This window comes from Lissotriton helveticus, chromosome 4_1 (genome assembly GCF_964261635.1).
Source record: "Lissotriton helveticus chromosome 4_1, aLisHel1.1, whole genome shotgun sequence".
In the NCBI taxonomy this organism is placed as follows: domain Eukaryota; kingdom Metazoa; phylum Chordata; class Amphibia; order Caudata; family Salamandridae; genus Lissotriton; species Lissotriton helveticus.
In genome coordinates this window covers 1,511,985,120-1,512,009,213 of record NC_136063.1, presented here as the reverse complement: position 1 = coordinate 1,512,009,213, position 24,094 = coordinate 1,511,985,120, and the positions used below count along the sequence as shown (strand labels likewise).

Sequence of the window (24,094 nt, the reverse complement as noted above, 5' to 3'; positions counted from 1 at the left end):
TTCATTGCTATGCTGAATGTACAATCTAAAATTTGAAGGTCACATTTGTGATACTCATGTGAACATTTTGGGCACTCAGATAGCAGTTGTCAATGACAAACTTACATCAAAGCTTCACAGGAAAGACACAGCAGGGAATACTTTGTTACACGCCACAAGTAGCCATCCTAGGAACCTGATAAACAGCATCTCATATGAGGAGTTCCTGGGGCTTTCAGTAACTGTTGCTCGGTAACCAGCTTTCAGGAAGAATGTAGCGTGATGACAGCGTGCTTCAAGGAATGAGTTGATGGAGCGAGTTTCAGAATAATATTTTGTTCTGGCTCGCAAAGTTAAACTTCCATAATAAATAACCGTATTAATTGGTTTGTGGTGAATTGTTAACCAACCTAGATTAAAATGCATTTACATGACACGAGGGACTAACTTATGTGCTCTTTGTTGTATTTGCAAGTGCGTTGAAAATAATAAACTAACCTTGTCTATTTGTCTTTGTCAGTATTAAATGCGGCTGTTCAATTAATGGCATGTGCTTATTTGTGTGCTTATGTTATGTCTTTACGTCTTTTATGTGGCATAAGTTTGTGGAGAATTCTGTGGCTTGGGTTTAAGCTAGGTAACATAAATTAACGGGTTAATAATTAGCAAAGGGGGTGGGTAACAGAATGGGTCTCAATTCTCTAATTAATTGATGTCTTGTGTTTGTTTAAATAATAGTTTCCGAGTGAGGCCTAAAGAGTAAACTGAAAAGGTGGTGTTGCCCAGTCCTGTCCAGAGAAAGCAATAGTCCTGCATGGAAACTTTTCCACGTTGAAAAATATTTGCAAGCTCGAATGAACATTGTTTTACGTGCTCTTAGTGAGATTGACCCAAGGACAGGAAGAGGCAAAGTTTGACAAGCTAAGGAAGTCACGGCCTGTAACTTGTAAAATGTTTCTTTTTGAGGAAGCTGCGTGACTTGAGAATGAGAGACAATGGACTCTAAGAAAGCCCGATCTAGGCTTGGAGAAAGATGATGACAGCATATGAGCTGACATCAGTCAACCAATAAGGACACCGGATGGCAGAGAAAAATATACTTTTAGGGAGATTAGCTAGGCAGAAAAGGTATAAAAATTGCCCCCATGGGCAGGAGGGCGCTCCTCGCTTTCCGAATCCTGATGGGCATGTCGTGCTGTTGAACTTCTGGCGCACGTAAGGATAACAGGCTTAAATGACTTTTCCATTTAGGTGAAGCAAGTTTTAAACAGGGAAATAGATTTAGGGAATGGAAAAACTGTTAATATGCTTTAACTCATACATGCTGATTTGCTTTGAAGATGTCAGTTCAATAATTCATTTTCCTTAATTGATGCTGCTTAAATTGCTAACAAATAAAGGTTCTTAATAAAATGCTCATTCTTGAATAATAAAGATTAATCAAATTAGATTTTTTAAACAACAAGCTGGTCTTGTTTATTCATGGTCTAGTTACCATCAGCTGATCCATTTGCCTAAGTGACTTAAATATTATGATAAATGCATAAACCCATGGTAAGAAATGATAAACTGCAGTTGTATATAAATGTGTAAATAGTTTGTGAATAGGTTCTGATTAATTAGGTCACATGATTTAGTCACCCAAAAATTGTCTTGTTTGTTAATGGGCCTTGTGAGTGATTTATGATTAATGGGGAGTATTATGGTGATGGGTAGCGTTTGTGAGACAGTTTTTCTATAGGGGCGCTGGATCAGAGGCTGCAAAACTGGGATCCTTAAAAAATGTACTAACTAAAGCAGAGGGTATCAGTAGAGAGGTAGCAACGGCTCTCAAGCTAAACCTCACTTGAAATGGACACCCACCTTAAGATTCATCACCACATTTAATAATAGAGCACAGGATGTAAGAAAAGGTTTAAACAAACATTGGTGTATCTTTTAAACAGAAATGACTCTAAATGATGTGAACTTCACAAAAGGAACTTCCCTGATTGACAAACTATGCAGCAACTAAATAACAGATACGATTTCCAGTCAGTCCAGAGTTCGTGGTTTGCATACTTGGAAAACATGTAAGGGGTGTTTAGAACGTCACCTTTGTGCCCTGAAGAAAAATATGTCCTCAGTAACACCAAGCCACACAGATGTCATCATGATCTGGAAAGGCACAAAAGAGAGTCTACCCAAGCTCCACACTTGGCTCAATTCTTCTGATGAATATTTAAAACTCACCTACACAGCCAACAGCACCACGTTGGACTTCCTAGATATCACTATTTTCACAGAAGACAACAGTTTGAAAATCAAAACCTACTACAAACCTACAGCAAAAAATAGCTTAATGTCTTTCACAGCTTTCACCCCTGTCCTTTGAAATAAAACCTTCCCTACTGCCAATTTCTCTGTATCAAAAGAAATTGCAGCAAAAAAAGGACTACAAACAACAAGTTTAGGCGCTGAGCATAAAACTAAGAGAGAGAGACTACCCAGACATAACAATACCCAAATGTCAAAAAAGAGATCGCAACTAGAACCACTCGTGTCTCCTTGAGACCACCACAAAAAATCAAGACAAAGGTGTTCTCACTTACTTAACTACATACAGCAGTTGCACAAATCGAGTAAAACAAGCCATCAAAAAACATTGGCGCATCCTTACCTTGGGAACTCTCAAATGGCCAAAACTGAGATTTGCCATCAAAAGAAGTAAGGACATCCACGACATACTAGTCCACATTAGATCGGCATAAGTGTACTTACTACCTGAGGCATGGACCCAGTCACAGGCCATTGCCCTTGCATTTCATGCTCAGTTTGCCATCTCACACAGCCACCAAAGTGAATACACCTAACTAAGGATCTAAAATGGACCCTGAGACACCATACAAACTGTAACTCAACCCACGTAATTTACATGATGAAATGCCCCTGTAATCGGAAATACTTTGGAATGACTTGTCAAAAAGCTAAACAACAAATAGATACCATCGCAGCAATGTTAGATTGAAAAATCAACCCCCAGGATGAGAAACCATTACATAAACCAACAACACACAACAGACGACCTACGTTGGCTCATCTTAGAGACGTTAGACACTGTTCAAGAGAATGCGTAATGCACCATGTTTAAAAAAGAACAGAGTTGGGTGTATCACTTAAGAACTTATGACCAGGGATTAAACTATGCCATATCCTTGTCACTATTCCAAAAATGAACGCCTGTCTGCTTCTCTAAAACATCACCATTGAAATACAAGATTGAACAACACTCATTGAACCAACCACTTAAAAAGTACCGCAAATTACATAGGTTACCGGTGCATTCTCAAAAAACTGACACCCCAAGTGAATGCAGAACAATATTCAAACCACCTCCTCTAACTATGAGGGTGGAATATAACCATTGCCATCTAGAATATGCAAAGCAGCAATAAATTACTGCCACTAAAATCTATGTTACCCACAAGGCAGAGCTCCAAGACAAACACCTGCTCGCTGGACTATGAAGCCACCAGGTGATTAAAAAAAATAAAAGATTTTGCCAGCCGGAAAAAGCTATTATGACAATGCACCATCAAGCGAAAACCAGCATTTAAGCACCACATTTACCCAGTACCAAGGTTCATCCCTTCCATACAAAGAAACTGGGTAAGCTGTTGCTAAGAAACTATTAGTCAACAGGGTCACACACAAATATCCGACTAATCAAATTACTCGACTGGCCGCACATAGCTCAGTTTCTCCCACCGATCCCCCTTCCTGTTACGGGGCATGAAGGACAGTAGCAGCACCTGCTATGATAATCCCACATATGAGGATTGCAAGCCACACTGCTGGCTTCACAGAACAAAGACGCCCGCTAAGATCACAGGTAAGGCTATCTACAACTAACCCCCTCTCTTGAGGCCTCACGCTGCACCACCATCCCCATAGCAGAGCGTTAGTACACAACAGGCTGCATGCAGCCACACTTAACGTACTTGATATACTCTGCATGCCCGCTCTACAGCATTCTACTTGAATGATAAAATCCAGCACATAGCTAACACATTAACGGTTGAGAGTTCAATAACTCCATAGAGCTTGGCCCTTGAAAGCAACACATTACAAGACGTGAAAAAATATCTATCGCTATACAAATTATTTTTTAATGCAAACCACCACACAGTATGGCACAACCGCATACAACAAGAGAAGCAAACCCTTCTCTCATACGCTGGTTGATATATGTATATTTTTTAGATTTTCGGAACCCGAAAAGCCTCTAGTAGTAATGTTTGTGAATAACAAACTGCACAATCTGCAAAAACTTTCTCTATACTCCCTTTACTCTTCCACTTGTTCTATCCTCCACAGTTATAGGCCAAGTTTTTGGCTATAACTTCCTTTCAGCTAGCCGAACAATATAACCAGCTGATGAAGAGGGGTAAGCGACTTTACTTACCATTCCTAATTGCACACACAACCTCCTGAAATCAGGAGACGGCTGAATCTTTTGGTCCTGTTGAAAGCCAACCGACCCACAGGGGCAGCATAGGCTCATACATGTTGAGCGACCTCTCACCATGTGCATTGGACCAATAAAGTATCCACACAGGCACTAATTATCTTTTTAACATTATCCCTCCCCTGTAACAATGAAGATAATTCACACAGGAGAGTAGATATTTTTATTTTTTTATTTTATGGCAACTTTCCCACTCATGACTGTCATACACCAGAAAGTCTCACTCCTGGTGGAGGATAACGCAACGCCTGGACAACAGGAAACTCAGGTTCTAAGACTCCATGATGATACATTCCAACTAATCACACAAGTGGAAAATAAAGGCATACCGCCATTTTGATAGTGTGGTTGAGGGTCTCCATCACAATTTTCTAAGAGACTCTGAAAAACGAACTATGTGATACATTCATCCTTATTACAACATAGTAAGAATTGTTGCCTTCCCTGACTACGGTCACCTTTCAGCTATGGGTTTGTACATGCAGGCAGCTTGTAGGTGAGGAAATTGTTTATTATGCAAGTTGGTGAGGCGGTTGTTGGTGACACGCATTTCCCCACCACCTTTCTGTTTGCAAAGAAAGTGGGCATGGTAGCAGACTACCATCCGCCATTTCTCTGCTATGCTTGGAGACCTGCACAAGACAGGGAAAGACTGAGGAAGTATGCACTTCTCTCAGTGGCAACTCAACTGGGAACAAGCATTTGCTAAGCTAATAGGCGTCGTCTTCACGTTGTTTTTAAGACATGTTAGACAGTAGCTTGAGTTGCTGCTCAACATGACTTAAAGTCAAGAGAAAAACAGCAGTATGAAATGGCCAACATTGACCATGTCGTAGCAATTGTTTTTAAGCCATGATGCACAGCAGCCCATGCTACACTGCTGGGTAATATGTTTTTAAAAAAGCAGGAAGAGGAGAAACCTGTGGATGGGGGAGGAAGCAGCAGTAACAGTCAGCAGGAGGAGGGGGATATGAGGAAAACAAATCGAGGGGGAAGAGTGAAGATAGTACTAGAGGGGTCAGAGGAGGGGGAGGGCGTAAGAAGATATAATACTTCAATCACAGCAAGAGCAGCGGACAGGCACAAATTGCTTTGCTTGGTCTATGCTCCACAGAAAGGTATGGAAGTGACACTTGCCCTGCCCTGGGAAATGAAGAGGCTGCAAAGAAGAGTGACACTGAATCCAACAAATGGTAAGCAATGGCCGGGTTTCAGGCCAGTGGAGTGTCTTGCAGGCCAGAGCACATGCAGTGCATGGGTTGTCGCAGGCTCGACCTAAAATCTATATTTGTTTTTGCTATTTTGATGTAAGAGCAAGGAGTGAGATTTCAAATTCAGTATTCACATTTATGGCTTCCATAGGAAAAAATAAAAAATAAACCAATGTGTCCATTTCTTTCCATTCTAATGCAAGGTAACACTTGTTCTCAAATTGTTATTCTGCAAAACCTGTTACCGAAACAAATTCCATCAATTCGTGAATCTGTGCAGCCAGGCTTTATGAAATAAACCGCTGAAAGGGTGAAGAAACTGACTCCTCAAATGAATATACATTTTTCCTTAATACTGTAAATCAGCTAAATGTACACTTCTTTCTACCCCCGACCCTGTCAACATTATTAGTGAGGAAGGTGAAATGCAATGCATACAGAATAGCACTAAAGTCAAGAGTTTATTTTCAACACCGGAAAAAGTGAGAGAAAAATCCACGGCATCAAAGTCTTGCATGGATATTAGGTATTTTCTAGCAGCATTTCCATGCCTTAATGGACCTCTGGAGAGAACGGGAGAGTTAGGTTGGACGACATGAATAAATCATTTTGTTTGCCTTTCTGAGACTCTTAGTTATCACTTATGCTTTAAATTGTTCCCTGCACTGACAATTTCTGTATTTCAATTGGGAATTGTCCATGATTGTTTTTTTTATTGCTTCCACTGGCACTCCACTCAAGAGGTTTTTATGCGTTTTGTAAATTGTTTTTATCATATGAGAAAACATGTATCTGGCTCATGAAGGTTGTCAAATGAAACCACTTCCATTTGTGCATGAAAATATACATAAACAATTATAGAATTCCAATGTATCAAATGATAGGTTTCCTAGGCATTGTAGAATGCTATACATATGGCACGGCAAGCATAAACTGCCTTTATGGAAGGTATTTGCAGTCTCTGAAACAGGACAGATCTTAGTAAGAAGGGTAAATAGAATTCCCCATAGCCTTCACTTTGTAAACAGTGATCTGTATCATGAAGGTGTACCCATGCCAGGGGAGACCAGTTGAGTACCTGTTTTACGCGATTGCTCTATATACAATGAATACATTTAACTTGGCATTTCACTGCGTTGTTGGTGCTTAAGCTGCAGACATCACAGCTCGGAAACAGCGATCAGGAGTTGCCTTTTTCCCCGTTAGAGCTGCGTTGTCTCCAGATTATACTACAACTTAGAATATTTCGGGCCATATCTTCAAGAACGGCGCAAACATTATCGCCGCTTTAGCAGCCGGAAACTGCCGCTAAAGCGTCGATAGGGGGCTTGATAATATGCCCCAGAGAATTCCAATAGAAGCCCAGGTTTGATGTCCTTGACACCAGAACATGGGCTTCTATTGGAATTTTCAAGGGCATATTATCAAGCCCCTTATCGCCACTTTAGCGGCAGTTTCCTGCCGCTAAAGCAGCGATAATGTTTGCGCCGTTCTTGATAATATGGCCCTATGTGTTAAAGGTATGCACATTTTTAACATCTCTCCATTGCTTATACGTGCTTACTAATTCGAATTGAATGCTAATAAAAGATTTCGGAGGGGGGAGATGGGGCTAATTCTTCCAGCAATTGGCAGAGTGGACATAGGGGCTCTAAGAAGGGGTGAAGAAACATGTGAAGTACTCAGGTGTGGCTGCAATAAGACAGACTCCAGACCAGCCAGACCACAGCAGCTCGAAAACTGTCTGTGTGTGTGCCCAGGAAGCTGTCTCAACCCGGGTTGACACACACGACGGAGGGTTCTGAAGCCCTTTGAGCCCTATGGGCGTTGCGCGCCTGGTAGTCACCTTTGAGAATGCATGCATTGCGCCATACCTCAGTAACGAGTGGGAGGAGCCATTTAAAGTGAGGCAGGGGCTGCAAGTACTCTTCTTGAGGAATGCAGTTTTGACTTGCATTTGAACATTGATGAGGAGGGAAGGGCTTCTCCCAAGTAGGGTCTATAGGCTTCTCTCAAAGGATACATCATTCTGCATATTAGACTTTCAGGGTGGCAAGCCTTTCATAGCCACTTCATGACAGTTCTCTGCAGGTTTTGCCCTGCAGCTATATACAGTAACAGGGCACTCCATCCGAGCTGACCACTACAGACCGTAAAATGATGAATGTTGTCATCATTCTGCACACAGCCTTAACACATTTAACTATTGTATGCATAAACTAGTACCACACACTGATTATCAGAGAGTGGCACTGCCTGTGGGTCTCGGGTTCTGTCCTACAGTGAAAAAAAAGTACTCAAAAAACCACAATCAACATGTTCCTTGGCAAACGTGGGATGGATATTAACTTTTACTCTGCTATTCAAAATGTATCTACTCCTATTGCGTCTGTGATAACATCCATTTATGTCTCATTGTGAGAAAAGAAACTAGAACACACCAGTGCTTAATTTGAGCCACTGGTTTCAGGTGCCCGGCACTTAATTGCCACCACCAGGGCTTATGACAGTCTGCCACATGGTGGCACAGTCAGTCTAATTTTGAAATGAGCACAACAACAGTTGTTTATCCATTCAATATACTTTCAAAATGACCTATTACTGCCACCCAAGCGATTCATATGGCTTTAGGGGAGTGGGATAGTTGAATTGTCACACTTATGGGAGTGTGATGGTTTGCAGTTGTGTTGGTACGCTCATTGGTAGCACTGCCAGGGACAATGGGTGGTGCAAGCTGCAGTGGCCTCCTGACAGGTGCCCTGGCACTTATTTTCGTACAAATTAAGCAGTGCAAGACAAAAAGGTAAACGCCAGACCAATATCGAAAACTACCTGGACAATTTCTCATGCTGGCTTAAGGAAAAGACTATGGGGCAGATGTATCAACACCGAGATTTGCGAATCTCACATAGCGATTTTTTAGAAATCGCTATTTGAGATTTGCAAATTGGTATGTATGTAGAAAATCGCATTTATTTTGCGATTTCTTAAAATTCCTTAATTGCGATTAGCAAATTGCGAATCGCAATTAAGGAATAATTTCCCAATTAATTTCTATGGGCCAGGAGGCCCATAGGAATGAATGTGAAGTTATTCTCAATTTGCGATTCGCAACTTGAGAATCACAAATTGAGAATAATTTCAAGGGTGCAAGGGTGTCATAAGGACACCCTGATGCACTCCTGAAATTCTACATGTGTGGGCATATGGCGCACATACATGCCCTGAGGGCATGTATGTGCGCCACATGGCACCTTTATAAATGCAAAAAAGTGCTTTTGTGAAAGAAATCGCAAATTACCACCAACTTCCAGTTGGTGGTAATTTGCGATTTCTTAATGAGAAATCGCACAACTTGGGTGCTTCATACATTGCATTTAACTAATCGCAAATTTGCGATTCCTTATTTTGCACTCAAATTTGCTACATACATACCATTTAGCGAAAATGAGTTTGCAATCGCTGAAATTCTGCGAATTTCGTCGTTTGCGAACCCATTTGAGCTTCATACATATGGCCCTATCTGTTTAGCTGCTGCAAGATCGTGATTCCGGTCCCAAGTCGTGCAGCATAAAAGGGGGTACCACTAACTTGCCTGACGCTCGATAAGAAAAAACAGGAAAGACTCAATGAAAACAGCAGGCGAGTCTCAAGTAAAAGTACAAAATCCAATCACGCAATATTGTTGACTTGGTGGTAACAATCACCCTCAAACAAATGCTGTTACCAATATAGTCATCTAATCATGCTATGAAAATTCACCCATTCGTCTAAGTTAATCACTGATTTAAGCTTACAATGAACCTTATTAGAAGTTCTTTTTATTTTGGTGCAGGGGTACAATTGTGGGAATTACCAATTCCAGGCTGTATCCACACACAAAAATAGGGGGAATAGGTGTTATATTTACTGGAGAATAGCTTGTGGACCAGGGGATACTGGGCCCAGTTCTGCTTGTTTTCCCCATTCGTGGGAAAATAAAAGGTCCAAATCCTCATCATTTTGAGGTCTATGGTGTGGGTTGCAGGGCACAGGAGGGGGAGAGGGCTGTGAGAAGTGTTTGAAGCTCTCCCCATTTTGATGGAGAAGGGTAGTCAATGGAAGGGTGTAACAGCTGCCTGCGACCCCTGGGGAATCATCCAAGGTTTTGCTATGGTGTCCCTGGGATTACTGGGTTTGATGTTTACACTCATGGTAATTCCAGGTTTCGAGATGAGATACTGGGCAAGTTGGAATGGGTGGGAGTGGTATTCACCTGAATTACCCCATTCTATAAAACAATGAATTAACATAATCCTAGTAGTAAAAAACAGGCAGTCACACAGGAGGGTTGACATAAAACATTTAAAAGCATGAACAATTTAAATAAACAACACTTCACAAACTCAAGACTGGGTCATGGTTAAACCATTTTGTTTCACTTCACATGCATGGTCTACTGGGGTTAGTGGTAAAAATCCTGCAGAAGCTGTATGCATACCCTGGTGCAAATGTCATGCAAAGTGTCAATGTTCAAGGAAAGAAGTAAGAACACTGGATGTTTGAAGTGGAAAGCTTGAGGCCCTAATATATGCCCTAGAAAGTGTAGACAAACGGAATGGTCTTAAGGAAACGCCTAAAATTCGAGTATGGTAAGATGCCTGTAAACCTCATGCACATCTGTTAAAATGCGAAACACTTCCCTAATGTGCAGCACACACTGTTAATATGAGTGTGATTGTTAGACTTGACATATTTTGGCGTGTTTCCCCTGTTTTTTGGTTTTATGACCTCCTGGTTTTGACTCCGTTTCTGCTGGTTTAGTGTCTCTGAGCACTTTCTCACTGCTGTTCAGTGTTAAAGTGCAAGTGCCCTGTTGTAAATTGTGTTATGGATTGGTGTTTCCATGATTGGAATATTGAATTTACTGGTAAGTCCATAGTAAAGTGAACTGAGAGTGCCAAGGCCTGTAAATCCAATGCTACTGGTGGACTAGCAGCATGGGTTGTGCCACCCACAGAAGTAGACGGTAAGGTAACTCAGACCTGCCACCGCAGTTTGCGCGCAGTTTGTAATTGCCATGTCGACCTGGCAAGTGCACCCACTTGCCAGGCCCTAAACCTTCTCTTTTCAACATGTTAGTCACCCCTAAGGTAGGCTCAAGGTACCCCCGTGGGCAGGGTGCAGTGTATGTGAAAGGTAGGACATGCCCTGATGTGTGTGATATGTCCTGATAGTGAATTACTGCCAATTTCGTTTTTCACTATTGCAAGGCTACCTGTTCCCCTAGGGAGTTTGATTATAACATCTTATAAATATAACTGGCCCTGGGAACTAGGTAGAGAAATGACATTTAGTATGCCTGAGCTCAGAATCTTTTAGTAAAGGTGATTTTTACATTCTGTGTTTGAAAATATCACTTTTAGAAAGTAGGTATTTTCTTGCTCAGCCATCCAGTAGGCCTCTGATGGGTCTGTCTGGGTTCTGGCTGACAGGGGCTGGAGAGGGGCAGTGGCTCCGCATAGTCTAGGTGGGTCAGGAAAGGGCTAAATTGACCTGGGCTGCATGCAGAGTAGGGGGAGGAGATTTCCTTTCACCTGAATGGGCCTCGTCTGCCTCTGACAATGCCGCCTCCCCCTCCTGCCAGGAAGTGACACCAGAGAGGGCAGAACTTGTTCTGGCTGGGCACAGACACTCTCTGCCTGAGAGGACAAAGGATTTTGGGCTATAAAATGTGGGGCCCAAACTCCTGAACTTTAGAACTCTTTTGGACCAAGAAGACTGCCAAGAAGAAGAGCTGGTGAAGCTGTGAGGAGGAGCTACCACTTTGCTGAGTGCTTTGCTGTGTTAGCCTGCAGTGGCTGCTTCTGTCTTGGGCAGTGAAAGAACTGGACTGAACTTTCTGCAATCTACTTTTGTGAGTTTCACCAAGGGCTTGAGGTAGAGCTTGCCCCCTGTTCAAGAAGTCTCAGGAACATCAAAGACTTCAATTTCTTCTGCCCTCAGCCCTGGGGACTGTGTGTTTTGCGCTGCCACAGAAGAAAAAGCAACCCAATGCCGTCTATGAAGCTGCTGCCGACTTCGTGTCCTGAAGGCAACGCAGAGGGCACCGCCGCAATGCCGCACAGTGTCCCTGGTCTCACCGATGATGCCTGCTGACGCTGCCACAGAGCCTGCTTGCACCATGACCTGTGGGCACCGCACTCCACATCGCCTTGCGACGTCACCTTGGTATCCCCGATGATGCCGCTCCACGCCAAAATCGACGCCACTGCTTGCACCGTGGTTCAAGGGCACTGCTCGGGAAGGTACATGACGCACCACCCTCATAATGCACCGCAGCCTTGGCCTTCGATGCCGCAGCCATCGACTTCAGTTCGTCAGCCGACAACAGCGCTTCAGCAAAAATGACGACGCTGCGTGCACCGTTACTTGCCAGCACCACGACGAGCACTGCATCACTTCGTACTGTGATCCTGGTCTCACCGACGACACCATCTGACGCCGCCACTGCGCCACTGCTCGCACCGCGACCTGAGGGCATCGCACGCCGCACCGCTGCACTTAGCTCTGCAGCACCCAACGCCTGCTAATGCCAGCATTCCTGACTTCAACAGAGAGGAGTTCTATTTGCAACGCCTGTGACTTCAAGGCCCGACGACTCCTGCCCTGACCTCCAGAATCGACGCCTGCGGATGCCGTGATTTTGGAAGCTCAACGAGAGGTCGCCAACGTCCTGCATTTCTAAAGGTACTGTTTTGCGTATCTTCCCGACACTGTAGTTGGTCTGCGACGCTGCGGTCAGCCGGAACTTTTTGGATTTGTTTGCTCACAATGCCGTGATAGCCCTAGACAGCGCTATCAACTTCAAGGAGCTGTATTTTAAGGTTATTTTGATAACTAAAAATTTCTCATTACTGTATTGTGTATTTTTATCTTTTTTGGTCTTGTCTTAATTATATAAAAATATTGGATATTTTTCTTAACTGGTGTGGTGTCCTATTGTAGTGCTTACACTGTATTACTATTGGTTATGTGCAAATGCTTTATACACTGCCTCTAAGATAAGCCTGACTGCTCGTACAAAGCTATCAGGGGGGTGAGCAGGGGTTATTTTAGGAGTGTAGCTCGCTTATCCTGACTAGAAGGAAGGGTCCCTACTTGGGCAAAGGTGCAAGCCCCTGCCAACTAGAGACCCCATTTCTAGCAGTGATATATAACAAGTCAGACCTAACAGAATGTATCTGAAGACATCAGGCACCATTTACAAAGGTAAATGTACACATATAATTTACTCACATATAAATCAACTCCCACACCTAGAACCCATTCTCCAATTTTTATCCATTCACCATTTCGAGTAGAGTTTTACACCTCGATGTAGACTGACGTCTCCACCCCCCTCAAATGAGGGGGTTGAGCCCCCACAACAGAATTTATGAGTGTAAAGTTACGAAAAGCAACTTATCACCTGTTGGAGGATATTTCCACTGGGGTGGAATCTCATGACGAAAAAGTAGAGAGAAATGTAATAAAATGTACTAGTTAAAAAAAAAATATGTTAAAGTATTTTTAAGAAATATTTGGTTTGCCCCTGTTGGGACCAATGAACAAGTGCTTGTGGGAGCTTGATGGTATCTAAGTGTTTTAGTTCATCTCTATACCACAGTCTGCCAAGTGCTTTTCTAATTGTATATATATGCTAGCATAAAATTATTCCAGTAAATAACTAAATAATACAAAATGACATTAGGTAAGTTAGTATGAACTGTATCTCAAGATACTAATTACTGACCAGTTATTGTTGGTAGGAAGCAGTAATATTGGCATCCCACAGCTAATTTTGTGCCTGGAATATATGCTGGTTGGGCATGTTGGTAAAGTTATAATAAAAGCAGGCAGTAATGCAGATTTAGAGACCAGGAATTCTCAACTGTTTTGGGTCTGTGATGGAAAATGGATGGCATAATAAGCAACTAAACAAGAGGACTTTTGGCTCTCCCATATGACATTTGTTGGAATATTTGTGGATTTTACGCACAGAGTACCAGTAATGTGAGATAGAACTGGGTATCTGTTGTGCCGAGCACGGAAATGGCGCCATAGGATTCATGTTGTCTGTATCTTCAACTTTATTTAAGCAGAAAAACCTGTATTTCTACAGCAACACACCAAACAGCCCCACACTGCCCCCATCACCTTGGAACACACATAGGTCCCAAACACTGACCATTCCATGATCCCTAAGACACATAGTGGAAAGACTAGGAACACAGTATAACAGTATCATTTAAAAATATTAATGTCAAAAGGAATTGTTAGAGATTTGTAGTGCATCTTTCACTAGCAACATGGTTTAAACTTATGGCAGAGGATGTACTTGAAAGTACTGTATGTAAATTAAAGGCATTTAAATGGGGACCTGGATTTCTCGCCCCACAAATTGCAAGGAACATTGAGAATAATGGTGCAATTGCAATGCACATCTATAAAATGGCCAAATTGTATGAAAATAAAGGTACTTTTACAGAGAGTTCTAACCCAAGGAAATCTAAAGACAAGTTGAGGCATGTACACCATTTTAAAAGAACTCTTTGCCCGGCAATACTAGTTACACCTTGAAAGGCAGGCAAACTCACAGATATGTGCTGCTGCAAACAGAGCTCCACCCCCCACAACTCACCTAGTTTCATCCCTTCCGGATATGCGAGAACGAGCATGCTGCATTTGTCGTGGCTGTTCTAGGACTCGTGAGGAGGACGCCGGCTCTTGTCTTTCCAGGGTTGGGAAAACACTGAGGAGGATATCGGCAGATGACTATCCGGTTAGTCATATCGTTTGATAAGCAGCTTTGATTTGGCTGCCTCTTGCTGCGCTTGAGGGATAATACTGATTCTGATTGACTCTTCTTTCTTCTTTGGGCGACGACAGCCCCAGCGTGCCCCACTCTGCTGAGTGGAGTCCTCAGTGCCTGCCTGCCTGATGCCTGCTGTGAAGAATCACCTGAGACATATCACCACATTTGTCTTGGTGAGTCAGCTGGCTTGAGGAAGTCGGCTGGCCAGTCTACATTCTAACTGGTGCCATTGCTACAAAGGACAGCGGTAAGCCCCTTGAAGGTGGCTTTCTTTCCTATTTGTGGGCTTTTAAACCAAGGATCTCCAGGTCTGCTTCGAGGGGCAACCAGGTTTCACACCAAATGTAGCCACCCAAGGGTGTTATGGTTAGAAGGGCACCCTGGTAGTAGGTATCTTGGTAGGCCACTCCCATTTAAAAACTGCTCAAGTCTGACCTAATGGATGAAAAGATTTCTTCTGTTTACTATAATGGGTAAACATCTCCAGTTTTCAAATCCTAAGATGAATGAGGACACTGCTTCCGGCTTAAAAAGTAAGTCACGTACCGCTCAAATGAAGATTGCATCATCAGCAGCAAGGGCAGAGCGCAGTCAAAAATTACGCCATCTGTCAGTAGCAGTAACTAGCCCTTTAAGTTCATAGGAAGATTTGTTGTATCAGGCGGCTAGAAGTACCAAGTTGGTAATCTTGAATATCTTGCAGGACCCAACACAGGATGCCCTGTCCAATTTATCCAATGGGGATAGGAGGGCTTCGGAAGACAGAGAGGTGGCATTAAATGCAGCACCAACAAATCCAGGAGGAAAAAATTAGATCTCTTCCTCTGAGGCACGAATCGAAGATTCCATGTCCTAAACTCCAGGACAGGTGAAAGAATATTCACTCACTTAGTAAACCCAAAACGACAGTGGCTATGTTTCCAAAACCCTTCACTAATGAGCAATGTGGTCAATCTTCAAATTTGAGGATCATTGCTTCCTCTGTAGAACATGCTCCTCTCTTAGGGGCAACTAGTATGCAGTCATCCCTCTCTCGACAGGATACTCCTATGGTCTTACAGCTGTTGCCCAAATCTCCAGTCACCACAGAAAGAAACTCTAAGATCCATCTTCCAAATCAGGTGCAGGACAGTGAGGAAACTGCGCAATGGGATGTGAAAACCAACTAAACCTCATATTAGAGAAAATAAGAGATCTAAAAGCATCACAAGCCACTGAGATTGCATTCCTGCATCATCCCCCCGGCAAAACTCGAGGAAGCAGATGCAAGCGTTTCAGCTAGGATGCAGAAGGCAGAGTACAGGATATCACACCTTGAGGATCAGATGACTATACTGCAGAAGAAATCATATTTGGTGAAAAAAGATAAATCACTTCTGGAAAACAAGATTGATGAACTCAAAAACCAGTCACGACCCTGCAATCTTCGGCTGTTAGGAGTGCCAGAAGGCTGTGAAGGGGCTCAAACTTTGGAATGGTTCGAGAAAAACGTTGGACCAGAAAATTCAGGCGATTTGACAATTACAAGAGTGCACAGGGTAACAGTGCATCTATTGTTAAATTCAGTTTTGCCAAGGACAATTTTGGTTAACTTTGCAGACTATCGTATTAAAGAACAGATACTCTCCACCAATTAGGTTCCCTGTTGCTGAATTGTCTCCGATATGTCAGCAGCACGGTGTCGAAAGGAGTTTGTGAAGGTGCTTTGTCTATTTAAGGCCCAGGGCGCTCAGGCAGCAATAGCGCAAAAGTCCAAATTCTGTGTGCTAGTAAAGGGCAAATTCCACATGTTTACAAACTTAGATGAAGCACAAGATATGTTGAAATCAATTTCTACCCAGAGGGTTTAAAAATAAGGAGAGATTTTTTATTATGATTAATGATGGGAAGTGAGGGGTGGTTGTTCCCTCAAAGTGCTCCAACATGGCACCCAGCAGGGGCGTCTATCCAGGGTCCCTTCCAGTGAGGGTAGAGAGGGGCATGGTGGGCTATTCCCCTCCTTACAGGGGTGAGGGTCTGGGTCGGGGAGGGTGTTGGTGGTGGGGAGAACGAGTATTAAAAAAGAGAAGAACCATAGATGGGAAAGTAATGTTGGAAAAGTTTTCTGTTTCATTGGCATCTATGTTTAAAAAGGCTGTTTGGAAATGGGGGCTGAAGTATGAATGATATTGGTGAATGTTAATGGGCTATCCAATAAGCATAAGTACAAGGCTTTTCTGAAATGGCTAACCTCTTTCTCACCCCAAATTATGTTTTTTACAAGAAATGTATTTAAAGTCAAACTACCCAAAGTTGTTTATTCCGAACTACTATACAAAGGCATACTTCACTTCTGCTAGGTTAGCCATGAGGGGTGTTGCATTCTATTTTGGACGAAGGCCAGAATGCAACATCATGCAGGTCCAGAGGAACCCCGAAGGCAGGTGGATCTGGATTACTGCTGGAGTGAATGGTTTTGTATGTTATCTTGTGAACTGTTAGGCCACGATTTTTGACAATCCAAAATCTATTATTAAATCAATGATTTGATGAGAGGAATCAGTGGGTCCAATAATAGTAGGGGGGATTTCAACTATATTCAGAATCTAGCTAGGGACACCTCGTATAAAACGAAAAAGCAGTTGAAGCCAAATACTAAAATGGTATTAGATGTTATGATCCAAGATTATCAACTGACTGATCCATGGCACAGAGCCCATTCGGAAATGTCACTATATACGTATAATCCTTGACAATTTCAGTCCACTTTGCGCATTGATCACTTTCTTATTTCTTGTTCCCTTAGAGGTCTTTATTTTCAAATATGGGCTAACTCTTTTTCAGATCACCAGACTTTAGTGTCAAGGTAGAACTAGATGTAAGGCGAGGGCAGATCGTTCATCTCCTTCTTTCTAATCAGGAATGGTTGATAAATTTTAAAAAATGGATCAAAGAATTCTTCCAGGTTAATAAGGGTTCCGCAACACATTTTTTAGTGTGGGGTGCCTTCAGGGCTATACTGTGCAGGTGGATGGTGGCCTTTATGGCCGCTCAATCCAAATTGCGGCACGTACGAATTTCTCAATTCCAACTAGCGGTTGATACCACAGTTCAGTTTGTTTGTGAATCCACTGATCAAGCAAACGGCTGCGGTTCTGTAGTTGGCTAGAGCTAAACAAGATCTAAAGGATTTTTTTGTTCACGAAGAGATAATTAGTTTGGAGACATTTAAACAACAAGTTGATGAAGAAAGCCAGATGATCTGCACATTTTTGGCCTGGTCATCTAGGGTGAAGCTGGAAGCTTCATTAATTACTGAATTGCAGGGCCCCAGGTCAGGGGTTCTGGCCTCTGAAAAGATCAGAGGTTGGGAAAATCTTCCTTGTGCATTATAGGAAATTTTATGTGACTAAATACACGGTTTCGAAAGAAGCAAAAAAATTCTTGGATATTAATCTACCAGAAGTCTCAAATATCCAGGCAGAGGAATTAGGGGTCGATATTCCAGCATCAGAAATTCATTAAGTTATATAGCCTCATTGTCATCTGGAAAGGCCTGCGGGAATGATGGTCTTTCAATAGAGTTTTATAAAGTGTTTCGTGAAGAACTAATAACCTTTTTAGTCGAGCTCTTCAATACGGCGAAAAATGGTGGAGAGGTTCCACCACTATTCAAGGAATCGACTATTGTTAGTTTTGTTAAAAAGGAGCAGAATCCCCATGAAGTCAACTCATATAGACCCATTAGCATACCAAATTCCGATGAATGCAAGTCTGGGCTAACCGAATCACGCCTATCGCCCTGAAAGCTATTGAAAATGCTCAGACTGGCTTCCTGCCAGGAAGACAAATTTTTCCAATACAACCTTTTTAATACATGCGATTGATTTTTTTAAGACCAATAAGATACCCCCACTTATAATGATGGTAGATGCTGAAGAAGCTTCCGGCCTTGTCAATTCGGATACTCTGTTTTTTGCTCTTAGGAGGGTGAGGTTTTCTAGTTCAATAATTAATATGTTTTATAATAAATATCAGGGCACGTAGGCAAAGATTTACTTTAATTCTAGCATAGCCGGAACAATAGATTTAAATTGGGGGACTTGTCAGGGCTGTCCCTTATCACCTGTACCTTTTACTTTGTTTATCAAACCACTGGCAGCCAGGATAGGAGCAAATCAGGAAATTGAAGCAGCAATTGAAGGCATGTCCAAACTTAAACTGTTTGCAGACAATATAATTTTATATCTTAGGCCTGAAGAACACAACATAAGAATAATCTTGGCTGAGTTTGAGCAGTTTCATTCTATTGGGGGATACAAAATGAATCATAACAATACAGAAATACTGATGTGCAAATTTTTGGGTAATACTCTTCCTGGTAGCTTTCAGTGCCCTTTGGATTTGAGTGATCAGATTTGATATCTCGGGTCTATGTAACTAATTCTTACGTCAAGCTCTATAAGCTGAATTATGAGGCTACGTTAAGAAGCATTAGAGAACTATTGGATAGATTGTCTCTTCTCCCTTGTACACTTATCAGCCGGGCCGCCCTTATTAAAATGTCAATCTTGCTTCTATTCATCGTCTTATTTAGAAATGTCCAATAAAAATCAATACAGCATTTCTTAAAGAGTTGGATGTACTTTTATGACAGTTTGTTTGGAGTAAAAAGGTCCCCAGAGTACAATATCCAGTACTACAATTGGCAATAAATCACAGGGGGCTGACATTGCCCCAGATTCGCACATATAATGCAGCCTCTCTCTTAGATATTTTGGTTTGTATAGTTGATTTTAATGGATCCTTAGATAATTTTGGGGGGATAAAATGGGTAAGGAAGTGGTATCATAGCTCCTAGTATTCATAAAGACAGCCAAACTCCCCAAACACACTAGGTATAAGACATTACAAGACCTTCATATAAGACTCCAGAAACTAAATTCTATTACTGCTCCAGCGGCTGGTTATGAATATCTGTAATTAAAGGAATGTAAGATCTTAGGGATATATATCCAGTCTAGCCACTTAAGGTTTTGGAATGCAAATGGCTTCAGCGAGCTAGATCATTTTCTGCAGGGAGGGAGATGTTTTACCTGGCAGGAAATTTTGGCTAGGTGTGGTATCATAGTAAGCTATTTTTTGGGGGATTTATACAAATTATCATTTAGTCAAAAAATATTGTCTGGTATCCTGCGCTGGTCCATCATCATTAGCAGGCGCTCATTTTAAAGCAAGGTTGATAGGTGTGGGTAATTGGTATGGAGTTCTGCAAAATCAAGGGGAAAACCATCTAATAAATAATTTTTTGTTAAAATTACAGAGATAACCCAACGCTCATTTTCTGAGGCTGAGTGGTAGACACTCTTGGAACTTGATAATAATGCCATAAGGGCTGATAGTTTTAAACATATGTCTTTTTTGTCATGATGGATGGCGTATTATACACCTAAAGCCCTCCACAGGATGTATCCAGATTTGGAAGATTGATGCTTTCGTTGCCAGCAATTAGGCGGAGGAGATTGGCTTCACACTTTCTTCACATGCCCATTGCTGACACAATTTTGGCAAAAAAATGGTGCTCTCTCTTAGCAGAGGCTTACAGAGTCAAATAGACCTGGCACGTTCAGCCTGTCAAAACAGAGGCAAATTTCCTCAAATATAAATGGCAAGAAAATTTTTATTTTAATACCTCCTTAGTGGCTTGTTCCTTGATTATGCAGAACTGCAAGACAAATAGAGTCCCTACATAGTTAGAATGGCAGAAGAAAATGGTCCATACAAGGAAATTTGAAGAGGCCTATGCTAAAAGGGTTGGTGCAAATAAAATATTTACACCAGTTTGGAATTTCATGGAACAACTCGAGAAGGATTTCTTGTGCTGCTATGATAGAGTCAACTTGCGATTATAGAGAATTTTGGGTGGAGGATAGCATTGGAAACTAATGGAATCACTTTACTGATTCTCGCACAGCTGTCCCAGAAAAGATATGAAATTTGCACTTTTTAAGTGAATTTTTCTATCTATATTGCACTAGTATCTAGGGCAGGGTGGGGTTCAGACAATTGATGGTAAGTGTTTTCTTGCTTTTTGTAATGTAACAAAGCGCAACCTAAACCTACTCTAGCCACAATGTACTTTATTCCTCTTTAAGGCGGGCCAAAGATAATTGCATTGTAGCAATAAGTGATTCCAGTTTTGTATCTCTTTTATTATAAAGTCTATTTAGTTGATTCAAAAATAATATTATTATTCAGCTTTTATGATTTATGATGTAATGAATTAGTCTATTATTCTGCTCAATAAAAATTATTTTGAAAAAAAGGGTATAAAAATATGCATACAGGGGTTGGGGAGGCAAGGAGTTCTCCTCCACAGCTATGTGGGCAATATTAGGGTTAGCAATAAGGTATTTAAAAGCAAGTGATATTGGTCAAAACTGTGTGGTATTTATCAACAAGGCTAGTTCTTTGCATGTTTTACTTTGCCGTGGCTACTTTTGCCTAAACATTCACTCCTACCCCACGACCAGTGAATCTGTAGGGCTCCCTGACTATTCACAAATGAAATTTTCTGAAAAAATGAAAGTTTTCATATTCTCTTCAAGGAGAGAAGATTCAAATATACATTTTTAATGGCACAAACATTTACTATCAATTGATAAACACATATCGGAAAATCTTACAATATATTACATGGTGCTCAAGAGATCCTCAGTGTAAATTATCACCATTTGGTTTATGCAACCCAAACACTGGTCCCCGCTGGTAATAATAAATATGAATTAGTACACTAATGTAGTGCACTTTCCGATCTTTCTCATGTCTGGACAATGATGATAATTACTCTCCAACTCAATGGTTTTAATAGAAGGATAAAAGGATGAATGATTCCACAGAGACTCAGATCTTTTATCTTCAGGTTACATAAAGATCTCTACAATGGATGTATAAGTCTTCTGATCTATCTTCCCAGACAGTAGTGGTAAATGTGTCCTCACTTCCAACCACATGAGCACACATATACTGATGAAATTAAGGATAAACATTTGGTCATTTATTTTATGCTTAACCTTTCCGCTCTTACGGGGTACTTTGGTAGGGCTGGAGGTGCTTGTTCAGCCCCTTCTGTAACACAGATCACATGGGCGCACATCTGTCATCGGCATCATCCAAAGGTCGTGTTTCCTCATTACCGGTCACTCACTGGATCGGCCTGCAGTTGGATTCTGTGCCCCTTGGAATGCAGGCTGCCTGAAAAGTGATACATGGACCAGCAGCTTCAAATAGTCAGTCTACCTATCACCAAGGCACTGCCCTCAGGGCAAAAGCGGATGTTTGGCTTCTCTGGGTGCAGTGCGTTACTGCAATAGGGTGCACTGACCAGATATGTGCCCAGTGCACCCATCTAAAGATACGTCTTGATGCACACCAGGGAAGTGAGTCTTATTCATATTACAGACCCCAGCGCTCAATTATTGACATCTGCTGCTACGGCATTTCAGATATGAAGATGCATCCATAAAACTGTGAAGCTTTGGTCTGAAAAGATGAAGGTATAGAATCTGTAGGGCAGCAGGGAGTGAGAGCCTGGTGAGGTGGGAGGGCAGCAGGGAGTGAGCCCAGTGAGGTGGGAGGGCAGCGGGGAGTGAGAGCCCGGTGAGGTGGGAGGGCAGCAGGGAGTGAGCCCGGTGAGGTGGGAGGGCAGCAGGGAGTGAGAGCCTGGTGAGGTGGGAGGGCAGCAGGGAGTGACCCCTGTGAGGTGAAAGGGCAGCAGGGAGTGAGAGCCGGGTGAGGTGACAGAGGGCAGCAGGGAGTGAGAGCCGGGTGAGGTGACAGAGGGCAGCAGGGAGTGAGAGCCGGGTGAGGTGACACAGATAGAGACAGATAAAGACATATAGAGACAGAGACAGATAGAGGCAGAAACAGATAGAGACAGGGACAGACAGAGCTAGATAGGGTCAGAGACAGGGACAGATAGAGGCAGAGACAGATAGAGGTAGAGACAGACAGAGAGAGAGAGAGAGAGAGAGAGAGAGACAGAGAGAGACAGAGAGACAGAGAGAGAGAGACAAAGAGAGACAGATAGAGGCAGGGACAGATTGAGACAGAGACAGACAGAGACAGATAGAGGCAGAGACAGACAGAGATAGAGACAAAGAGAGGTAGAGACAGACCGAGACATGGACAGACAGAGACAGATAGAGGCAGAGACAGACCGAGACAGGCAGTGACAGAGAGAGGGAGACAGAGGGAGACAGAAGGAGACAGACAGAGGGAGGGAGAGGGAGAGAAAGGGAGACTAAGGGTTGGGAGGTGGAGGGAGAGATAGGGAGACAGAGAGAGGCAGATAGAGAGAGGGAGACGGAGGGAATCAGGGGGAGACGGAGAGAGGGAGAGAGAGACAGACAGAGCGAGACAGAGAGAGACAGAGGGCGACAGAGACAGAAGGAGACAGAGAGAGAGGGAGACAGAGAGAGGGAGACACCAAGGGAGGGACAGACAGAGACAGATAGAGGCAGAGACAGACCGAGACAGGCAGTGACAGAGGGAGGGAGACAGCGGGAGACAGAGAGAGGGAGACAGAGGTTGACAGACAGAGAGAGACAGACAGAGGGAGGGTGACAGACTGAGGGTGACAGACAGAGGGAGACAGACAGAGGCAGACAGACAGAGAGAGACAGAGAGGGACAGAGGGTGACAGACAGAGGGAGGGAGGGAGACAGACAGAGGGAGACACACAGAGGGGAGAGACAGACAGAGGGAGGAGACAGATAGAGGGGGTGAGAGAGAGAGAGAGAGAGAGAGAGAGAGATGTGTGTATGCTGGGTCTGGTGGCTCAGTGGACGAAGACGTCCCCTGCAGTGGCCTGTCTTCAACCTCATGGTCACAGTTCTTTTATTCTCTAGCCCCTCCCCCACTGACCTCGCCTCCACCAGTGCGGCCCTCGGTCACAAACCACACTGTAAATTCGGCCCCCGAGAGAAAGTTTGTGAGTACCCATGGTATAGATGAACTCCTCTACTCTATCCATGTAAATACAGTGGATGTGGTACCAATTTTCACTTCTTTTGGAGGTGAACCTCCACCCATCAGACAGGGGCACAGGTAGTGTTGCAGCCTAACTTGCTGGGACATCGTATCTCCCACAATGCATCCCTAGAGTTGTGTAACATTTTGGTCACCTGCACTATATACCCCAGAGACCACTTCCCAATATATGTTATTGCTTGAACTACGGGCGCTGTGGGAGCAAGTCTGTTTGCAATGGATGTGTGTTGTTCAACTTAAACATGCACCAGATACAAGGACCCTGCACACTGTATAGAATAAAGTTCATAGGGGCTTAGCACTTTTTTTTTATTTTGGTGCTTCCTAAAATAAAGTTGCCAAGTGGTGCCCATGTCAAAAAACTTTGTATACTTTGAAATTTAAGGACAGATTCATAATGTTAAAAGCATTGGATGAAGGTGTTTCATGTCAAGGGACATGGCCACTTGTCAGCTCTGCTAACGTTCTGATTAAGAAGCTGACTAAATACTACAAACTACTTTTAACCTTAATGAGTGATCTGCTTTCATG

General features: G+C 42.7%; 1 protein-coding gene across 1 annotated transcript in view; it reads right to left on the bottom strand.

Moving 5' to 3' along the window:
- The window catches only part of VWC2 (von Willebrand factor C domain containing 2), a 690,185-nt gene that overhangs the window by 564,595 nt on the left and 101,496 nt on the right, over nt 1-24,094 (bottom strand). The window lies entirely within an intron of this gene.